Genomic DNA, 10,947 nt, shown 5'->3' with positions numbered 1-10,947 from the left:
AAAACTATTTTGGAAAGTGGCAATGATAAATTACAAATTAAATAATTACAGTAAAATGACACATTAGTCTTAATTTTATCAACAATTCAAATTAATTACAATGTTTACACTGAGAGTCACAACCCACATGTCATGATTAAGATATATGATGTACCTTCCTCTACTCTATGGATCTTACTAGTTACAATATTTATAATTTGAATTCTTGGGGTGGGGGGGCTTTAGAAGAATCACAGAGGCGAAATGTAGGGAATCACTGATATTGAGGCTGAGATTATATAATTTTCACAAGTTCATGTAAGAATGCACTAGTAAGTTTCTAAATTAAAACTTCATATACTGTTCGCTAGTTTAGCAATTTATTCATTAAACCACTCACTACTGGATACAATAATCTCCTGCCAACATTAGATCAATTCCCCAGCTGTAATAGAAACAGTCTTAGGACTTAAATGGATAGCATAACTTTTCAATGGTTACTATTACTGTGTGCTGACTGAAAGATCCAGCCCAACCCACATTCTGCCTCTCTCAACTTGCTTTAGCCATTTTGTTCCTCTACCTCCAGCTTCTTTGTATTCTAGGGCCTTTGTATTTGCTGTTAACTCCCCCTCAAATGCTTTTCTCTGGGCTGTTCGGTGCTTGCCTTTCACTAGTCACTTTTAATCCGAGTCATCTTCTCAGAAAAGGTTCATTTGATCAACCCATCTAAAACATACTTCTCTAAAGCAATGACCCTTTATCCTAATTACCTTTTATCTATCACTCATCATATCTTGATCATTTTAATCTGTGATTACCTTATTTGCGTATTTGTTGGCTGATTTATTAACTTTCTTGTTAAGGTCAGGAAACTTGTTTTGTGCACTCATATAACTAGGACACTGTTATAAATAGGACCATGTATTTCTTGGCATGTATTTCTTGAATAAATGAATGAATGTTTTCATTAAATCCTAACAACCACCTTCAAATACGTATTGATACTCTTTATTTTTAGATAAAGAAAATGAGATTCAAAGAAGTAAGCTGTTCAAGGTCACGTAAACAGTAAATGCCAGAGGAGTAGTTAAAAGCCGTATCAGATTAAGCTTTAGAGGCTTCAGAGTTAACTTCTATGCTTTCAAAAGCTTCCCTCCTTCTGTAAATCAGAACTCAGCTCCTTTTCTTGTTCCCTAGAAAGAATCCACTTTCATCTCATACCAGTATTGAAAACTCGCTCAATCCAATAGCAAACTTTTTCTCACATGTCCCGGAGCAAACTAACTAAAAATTCTCACAGGCTATTGTCTCCTTTCTTCTTCACTTGATAAAATGTCTCCTCCTCCACCTCCTCCACCCTCATTGTTTCTATTGTTTAAAATTACTATTACTATTACTATTATTATTACTATTATTCACAGTAATTTGGACCTTTCTAGCTTCTCCCTCCAAATTGACACAAATATCCACTGCAGCAATCAGCAAGGAACACTCCTAACATCAGGTTTTCTTCTCCCGATTCAAATCCATGTGAGGATTATAATGAAAAAAAACTATGTTTTCCTTCAGGTATGTCTTGCCTTGATACCTTAAACCTCACTTTAAGTAAATTAAAGCTCTTCATCGTAGTATTCCCTCTCCAGAGAATGTTGACTGAAAAGACAGAAGAGAAAAGGAGTGCTACTTTGGATAAGTCCATAAATATAAAAGCCAAGGGCAATACAAAGTTTGATGAGGTAATATCTTCTCTATCCATGATAGAAATTCTAGATATACTGGGAGGTTTTATGCTGAATATATCCTAGGGTCTGCATATTTTTGACATTTAAATGGCACAATCAGGCTTTTAATGAAATAGTTTAATATGGGCCCCAGGAAAAGGCACAGTACTCGATGATCACACTATAGATGATTCCACAATACTTTCTCTTGGATAGTATAGGTTACACATTTTGCCCTTGTTTTTCACTACCCAAAGAAGAGTGCCCATTGTGTGGCTGAAGCTATTTTGAATTAATAGTCGTGGTTCTGAATCTTGCCTCCAAATAGTAACACTACAAAGTAAGATGCGTTTTAGAGAAAATGAAACTCATAAGAAAAAAAAAAAGAAAACAAGACCAACAAAATGGTACATATATTTATAACTGCACAACCAGGCTTATGGCATATAATGCATTACAGTTTCACAAACAATCGATACAAATTATTGGATATAAAATTACTTTTTGATGACCACTGTGAAAATACAAGCTGTTCAAGTCATTCCTCACACTATTATTGATTTTACTCTACTTTTTCTATTGCATTTTTAAAGCACTTGATGTCAATTTTTAAGTCTCTAGTCTATAGTGAAATACTAAGCAAATTCATGTAGACTGTTTTTTTTAAGGGATATCAAGGAAGAGGGGATTCTTGAGAAAACTTTTGCTTTGAATTTCTCATTCCAACAAGGATCTTTTTTTTTTTTAGATACAAAAAAGTCTTCAAGTCATATTTCCAACAAACAGTTGAGATTATCCCAACATTTTAAGACTACCAGTAATTTCATTTTATCATTTTTTCGATAGATTTTTACTATTGGGTAGCACTTGCTGACTGAATGGCCCCCATGAGGATGATACTGTTATCTGTCAAACGTGAAATCACACCTAATTGTCAAGCAGACAATGCAGAATTTTCTTTATCTTAAACTCTTGTTTAACCATTAGCATTTAATATTAACATAGGATCATTAGAATTAGATGTAGTTGCCTCTGTGAGCAGATTTTGATGACGTTACTAACTTTCCAGAAAGACGTTTTAGGCCAGGTTTCCGGGGAAGCAGATTCTGAAATTGAGATATGCATGCACAAATTTTGTTAGGGCATGGGCCTTGATTCAAACATCTGGGAAGGAGTGAAAGACACAGGATTGGACCAAGGGATAATTTGTTATGGAGATACAGTAGCGACCTCAAATGAGCCCAAGTGATTGTTCCGAAGCTCAGAAGACTCTTTGGACATGGTTCAAATTTAGGAAAGGGAGAGCCCATGAAGTTGTGTCATAAACCACTCTTTAGAGGCAGGCCAACACAGGAAACAGGGGAGTATGACCTCAGGCAAGGCAGCTCCTTTCAGCCCAAGCCAATTTTCCAGAATGACAGGGGAAGGAATGAGTGCTTCCATCCTGAAAGTACGTAGATACTGTTCTTCAGTATGCACTGTAAGTAGTATAGGGGTATTTTTGAATCAAGAGACCTTGCTGCCTAGAATTATCTACATATGAGAGCTTGCCAACTTCCCAACAACTCATATCTTGCCTCTCTCCTGATGCCCACTGCTTTGACCGCAATTTCTCCTTAGCTTTCTCACTCTGCCCATTCTCTCCCCCACCCCGAGTTTTTGTTTCTATATGAACTTCTGTTTGTTTTTCTACCTATTTCAGCATTACAATTTGATTCCCACAGATCCAGTAAAACTAAATAACCAATCAAGCGAAACAGTGGTTGTTGAACTTTGTACTTGGGTAACACCAAAAGAATTTTCAAAATTACCACGGGCCCTTACACATTTTTAGACTGATTATATCATCTACTTTCTTTATAGCCTGCCTGCCTTCCTTTCTTCTTTCCTTCTTTCCTTCCTTCCTTCCCTCCCTTTCATTCTATCTTTTTCTTTTGTCATGAATTAATCCAAGACACTCAAAGCTGTGTTAGATGCCTCTCTTCGTGTCCTTCAGCACCCTGTATGTTCTTCTGTCATGGCTCTTATCACACACCTTGTAATTATGTCTCTGTACCCCATGTCAAATGTCAAGGTCTCTCAAGTTAAGGGCCATCTAATCTATTCACTGTTATTCACCCAGCAACTCGCACACTGCCTGGTCAATAGCTCAAGCATCACAAAATATTTACTGACCAAATTGAATCATGAAATTAAGAAAGGTTGCACATGAGAGGAGACAAACTTTACTTTTAAGGGGCATGTGGGAAATGAACAGGAAGAGAAGAGGGAGGAAGGAATTTCTGGGCTTCATTTTTTGAAAGATGAGTATAGGCCTATTTCTCCAGAAATACATCCTAAACCAACCACAGTATTAGCAGAACAATATCAAGTCATGATTGCCTGACAAATTTAAAGAACTTATCATTACTGACAAAATATAAAGATTACATCCATTTATCCCATTCTCCTTACTCCCTGAAGTGGTGAACTTTCAAATGAGGGAATCAAGTTTGGCTTCTGAGAGTTAAAACCTAATAGAGATCAGGGTGGTGATTAGCAAACCCAGTACTAACTGAGCACTCTCTCTGTTACAACTCAGCTTGTTTCAGACATTTAGAGCACTTAACCCTGTGGTTAAAAAAAGAAATCTAAATTTGCTACATCATTTGGGTTGTGTCTATAAAATGTAAATACATCCGGTTGATTGAAGCGTCCAGATGTTTTAGTGTGATATAAAGATATCCTTGGACTACCAAGTACTTCACAGTAATAATTGTACTTTAAATAGCTGATAGAATTATTTTATTGTTGACAGCTCTTGAACCTAATTTGGGTGGAATATTGTTTTCTTGGTATAAAACTATCTGCAGATTCATTTTTCTTGCAGAATACAATAAAATACATTCATGTCTCCAGCTGCTTCTTATTGAAACTCTGTTTGTAAGGTCTACAGATATAAAACTTTCATATACACCCTGGCTATGAGGCTACCAGATGTCTTTTTTTATCTCTGCCACTGACCAGTTGAGCGACCCTGAACAAATCATTCTATGACTCTGGCCTCAGTTCTTTCACCTATAAAATTCAGACACTGGTGAGGTGATCACCAAGGCCCTTTCAGCTCTAATATTCCATGACCTCATAATTTTAAACCCCATCTAAAAAGAGGTATTGTGACATTCTTAACTGAGCAAAACATTTACTTGTGGCGTAGATTTTGATTCTCCCAAAGATGAAGGAAGGTGCCACTGGTCCGCTTTTAACCTCCTCTGGGCCTCTGCAGCACAACATAATCTGTTCTAGGGCATACAGACTTTGCTTCTCATCCTCAGTAGCTTCCTAAATTTGATTAAGTTAAAGGTAAATAGGGAATTATCATTCATATCCTTTATTATTTCCTATGTGCCTCTCCTTACCCATTTTAATTCCAGCATACATCATTTTCTTATAAGCATAATTGGTAAGCAAGAATATTGTCACTCAAAGACACCTATCTCAGCTATCATGATGGCAACAATAATAACTGCTGGCATTTATGAAGCACAGATTATGTGTCAGATACTGGTAATATAACAACCCTGTGAAATATAAATTATCATCTCCATTTTTACTGATGAACAATCTAAGTCCCAGAGGAACATGTAAATGCTGCTAAGTAACAGGTCAGAATGAGAAACTATTTGGAGACTTTTAATGTCTCTGTAAGACTGTTTCTAAAGGGAGAGCAGAATATAGGGTTAATGAACAAGAGTTATTCTGCATAAACTTCATTCAAACCTCATCTGGCTCTGTAGTAGAAGTCAAGAGTAGAATCCAGCAAGAAACAAAATCTTCCTATGAACGAACTACTTCTTTGTTATTGTCCACATACGTTTTGCTAGTGCTCTGCCTTTGTATCAGTGACACTACAATCTATTATTTATGGTGTTAACACCTCTTCCTACTTGGAACAGCAAGAGAAAAAAGGGGAAGAGGATCACGGAATGTAGGAGTTGCAGCGTTACTGTCAATAAAGTGGCCATAAAATTTCATCGTGAATCACTAGCAACCATTTAAAGAATGTAGCTTAATTTTCTGAAGCAAAATTTATTGATGTATCCAAAAGTGTACCATCACTTTTGTGTACTTCCTTTTGTGTACTTCCTTAGAGTAGTTTATTTTAGAATGAAGCTCATTTATAGTAAAGCAATGTGTGGGAGTCTGTATTTGGTAGGAATCTCAAAACAAGGCATCATAGGGGGTGACAAGGAATGGACTGGTTCTAGATTAGGGCAGGTTTTCTAAAGTATTATTAAAGTTAATGGTAACAGAGCACTGAGCCAGTCCTCAGGTAAGGTCAGCAAACCTTTTTTATTGGAATATTATGACTTCTGGAGGAGAAAGTGAAACATATCTATGTGAGTAAAGCACAACTTTGTTTTCATGAAATCTCTCTACTGAAAGAGAACCAGGGACAAGATGAAGGCTGATTTCTTAGTAAGCCTCTACTTAAGTGGGAAACATGAAAAAGATTTATCACACATTACAGAGAGACTTGAGGACTATCCTTTATTTTTGCAAGATTCTTTAAGTCACAGGTTACTTTTCTTTCAAGTATCCTTTTCCGATGACATATTAAGATTTTCTGTATGTTTTTATCTGGTTTGAGGACAAGTTCTGAATAGAGTCTATGATATCTTCTTAGATCACTTTTGACTGAACACAGTTTAGCACAATCAATCAAGTCAAACAAGTCACTTGGCCATAGACTAAGTCTGTGTGGTAAGAATAACCGGTTCTTGATATGGACAATTCTGGACGTTTAGTCCACAAAATACAATTGACTAAGACCATCTTGAGATCATGGCTACAATAATCAGTGAAAGCCAGTTATTACATAGAAGTTAAAGTGAGCATGGAATTTTGGTGTGATGGGCTTTATACCACATTTTATGATTAATATTTTGGCTCAGCCATTTTGTAACCTTGTATATGCTGATGTATCAAAAAATTGTTGAACTTCCCTCTTTCTTTTTTGTAATGAACTTAATAATGTTCAGAATATATGAGGTATGGTGTCAGTATAAGGAAATTGTTCTGTGAAAAGATCCCAAAAGGTTAATAACAGAGTAAAGCTTGAGGTAACAGCTAGATGAGATTGTCAGGGATGGACAGAGAACATCTTATGCACATCACTGCACCATGAAAAAAAAAAAAAAACACAGGGGATTAGACACTTAGAGATCTATAACCATTCAGACTATGTCAAACAAGTCCCAATAAAATACACCAATTCAAGGTATAGAATGATCTCTGGAATCAGAAGGTATGTTTAAGTCCTATGCCTACTGGTTTTAATATGTGAGATTTTACATAAGCCACATAAGCTCTCTAAACTTCAGTTTCCTCATCTGAAAAATAGAATAATATCTACCTTGAAAGGGGAACTTATTTTAAGGATTAAACATGGTATTTGTAAAGCATAAAGCATGATGACTGGCATCAAGCAAATCCCCAATTAAAGTACATATTCGATGGGAGATGTATAATAAATAGCTTCAATGACATGATTATCTTGCATTACTGAAAAAAAGAATGTAACGCTATGACAGGATCCCTTCTAAGATTACACTACAACTGGGAGGAATCAAGAAGGGGTAACATAGGGGCGCCTGAGTGGCTCAGTCAGTTGAGCATCCAACTTCCACTCAGGTCATGATCTCGCGGTTCGTGAGTTCGAGCCCCACGTCGGGCTCTGTGCTGACAGCTCAGAGCCTGGAGCCTACTTCAGATTCTGTGTCCCCCTCTCTCTCCGCCCCACACCTGTTTGTGCTCTGTCTCTTTCAAAAATGGATAAACATAAAAAAAAAAAGAAGGGGAAACATTTGGTCAGTTGGACTGTTATACAATCGCTTTATACTAATCAATTTGTTTGCCTAGATTACACTGGAAATATTGATGTAATATGGAATATTCGTTTGGGGGGGTCAAAATCTGAAATTTAAGCCATGGAAGAATTTTTATGATGATAGTGGTAGCAGTGATAATAGTGGTGGTAATGATGAGACTTATGATAATAGTACCTTTTATTTATTAACTACTTCTATGTTCCAGTTCTTTTTCTAAATGTATGATGTGAATTAGCTCATTAATCATTACAAGAAACCAAAGTGTGAGATATCAAAATTATTCCTTATCTACATACAAGGAAAGCAAAGTTCTGAGAAGTTTCATTACTTTTTCAAGTTCACTTAAACTCATTAGTTCGGTAACAGAGCTTACATTCTGAAAGATGACACATGTCCTGCCTCCTAGAATCATCCTCAAGCCATCTGCTCTTTATCCTTTTCCATCATCTACATATTTAACCATAAACAAATCTTGGTAGTTTTAATTTGTATCTTCAGCTGAAATCTGAGGTTACTGTGGTATACAAGACTTCTGAAATTGCCTCCTATCAATAGCCTGACCTCTTTTCTTGTTTCCTAAAAGAAGAATGTTCATAACTAACATCATAACTAATAATTAGTTATCAAGGTCAGTCAAAGGAAGAAGAATCTCCTCTCAGGCCAACTCCAGTCAGAAATTTCACTTAGATATGACACTGATCAAAGTTTTATTAAGGAATGCTGGGGTTGAGGAAGTGTAATCAAATGAAGATAATTTTTCCTTTGAAAGCATTGTTTTCTTCTAACCTCTTCTCCATCATTCTCAATTGACTACTTTATTCTACATACTCTTCCTTGATTCTGTCAAGATTATACCTCAGGAAAGAAAACGTTAGAGATTAAGAAGTACAGTGACACATAACTGGTATGGTTCTAATCTGTTATTAGAGTCTTCTTGATGTCAATAGACAGCTGCCATCACTTTACTCTAGTGGAACATTTTTATCCTTCAGGAGAGATCTTCTACTGAAGTTCCCTCAGTGCAGAGTACACCCTCTTCTCCAAATGGCCATGTATGATTCTTCTTTAGGCTCAAGATTGTAATGTTCCACCACTCTTTGGAGTATTCTTTGCCCTTTCAAACAGTTATCTTTAGCAAAGTTCATTCTAGGATAGCCTAAGCTTAGATGCCTTTTGTGTGGTCCAAATTTGGTATAAGTGGAGCTTTCCCTTGATAAAATTTCCATAATGTGTCTTTAGTCCACCAGAGAGGTGCTCTTTTTAATAGTTACCTGTAAAATATCAATGACTATGTCTTTCAAACTTAGAAACATTTCAGAAGTTCTATAATTTACCTCCTCAAGGTCAAACATAGCTTGAGGTGAAGTGGATGCAACCTCTTCCAACTAAACCATTGTGAGAACCCAAAATAAACACAGCACAAAAATAAATCTCCTTCGAAAGGCTCTTCTCAACTGGCTTCTTCAGCCTCCTCCTTGTATGGCCTTTAGTTATCTCTATGTGTAGTGGACTAAGTTGCCAAAGGGAAGAAACTGTGTATTTTGCACAATGTGGACAAGGTTCTTCTAAACCAGTAAGCAAACTATGCATTAGGAAGATATAAAAGATGCAACCATGGTCACTTACTATTTTACATGAATTTAGCTGGGTCTATAACCTCTAATCTCAATGCCTACTCCCAGTGGAGTTCAGCCTTATCACTTAGTCCCTGTTTTTGACCTTCTCTACTAAATTTTCACTAACATAAATTCCATCTCCCCACTTGCTTTCTTGATTTGGGGAAAAAAACATATGTTCGAAAGAATATAGATTCAGAGTTTAACAATTTGGTGATATCATTCTTTCTTTGGAAAAGTTACTCTACTTCTCTTAGATTTAGAACCTATCGATTGAAGCCTACAATGCTGATATTCTCTCTCTAGATTCTAGTTGCCCTTTTCTCTAACTCCATTTCAGGTATTTTTCTCAAGTCAAAAGCAAAAATATTACAGGATACCAACACAATTATTCTTACATGCCCAAACTTCAGTATTAAGAGTCTCAGAAGGGGCCAAAAAAGACAGCAGTTTTAGATGATAGAATATATGTGTTTTATCCAAAATTATGAAAAATTGACTCATGGCCATCAACAATATAAAGGCGTGGAACCTAGAAACAAACAAAAGAGAAAACATTCACATAATTTTGACTGCCCACCTATTACTTAACTAACTTCTTGAATGAAAATCTTCTTTGAAAATACCAAAACACCATTTCTATAAATGTCCATTTCAGTGACATTACATTAAAATGTAGCATGCATCTTATTCCAAGCTGAAATTTATTTACCATCTTGCAGATAAATACTTTGCATAGAAATATTGGAGGCACTAAATTTTACTTGTTAAACTACATACTCTAAATAATTTTTTTAATTTATATAAATAAAGCAATATGCAATTGGCGTTGAGACTTCATTTTGTATTTATCAACAACCCTACATCTCTCTGAGATTTCATTAGTGTTGTTACTTATAGTCACAGATTACCAAACCAAGCAAATAACTGAAAGGCATGCTTTTTCATTTAGCTAGCTAGAGCATTTACTTTAATATAAGCCCACCTCCTTTACTTCTATAAAGCGCAAAGATCCTTCTTTCCTGTTTTTTGCTACCTGTTTCATTTCATACAGAGGTTTCATGTTTGCATCCTAATTTTCTAACCTTGAGTGCTGGGGTCTTCCATATATTTAATGAAGTTGGCTAATAAATCTCAGTTCTCCTCGAGTAAGCAATCCTGCTGCAGACTCAGCTCTCTCTCCCTTGACTTTCCTGGAGCCCAAATAAGATTTGTGCTCTGACAGGGTGAGCATTTACTTTATCAGAAAGCATATTAGGGTGGGCATGTCTCAGCATAATGGGCACCAGAATCAGAGAGGATGACTAATTTGTTCTGCTATTAAGCAGATAATAAAATGATTTAGGCATGTAGATATGAAACAGCCAGCACTTTAGGAATTATATGTAGCATATTTCATCCTAAATCTGACCAAGTCCAAGAATCTTTTATGTATTAAGTGACATTTACAGGAAAGGCAAGGCTTTATCCAGAACTTAGAAATGTTTACCTAAGATGAGTTAAGAAGATACTAAGAATTATTTAAAGGTAGTGTCAGTTATATGCATTTCGTAAATTTTGTTTTATACTAGCCTAGCTTTAGTCAATTTCTTCCATGCTTAAAGGTATTTAAAAATAGCACAATGTCAGGGAACCTATGTAATATAAGCAATTTAAGAATATTTATTAGAATTCTATTTTAAATAGTAACTTACTGATCACCAAGATAATTATTAATGTGTAGGCATGTATGTGGGTTTATATATACACAGCAAATAT

Source organism: Puma concolor, chromosome D4 (assembly GCF_028749965.1).
Source record: "Puma concolor isolate L17-30 chromosome D4, mPumCon1.1.hap2, whole genome shotgun sequence".
Taxonomy (NCBI): Eukaryota; Metazoa; Chordata; class Mammalia; order Carnivora; family Felidae; genus Puma; species Puma concolor.
Note: the sequence above shows the minus strand (reverse complement) of the source record.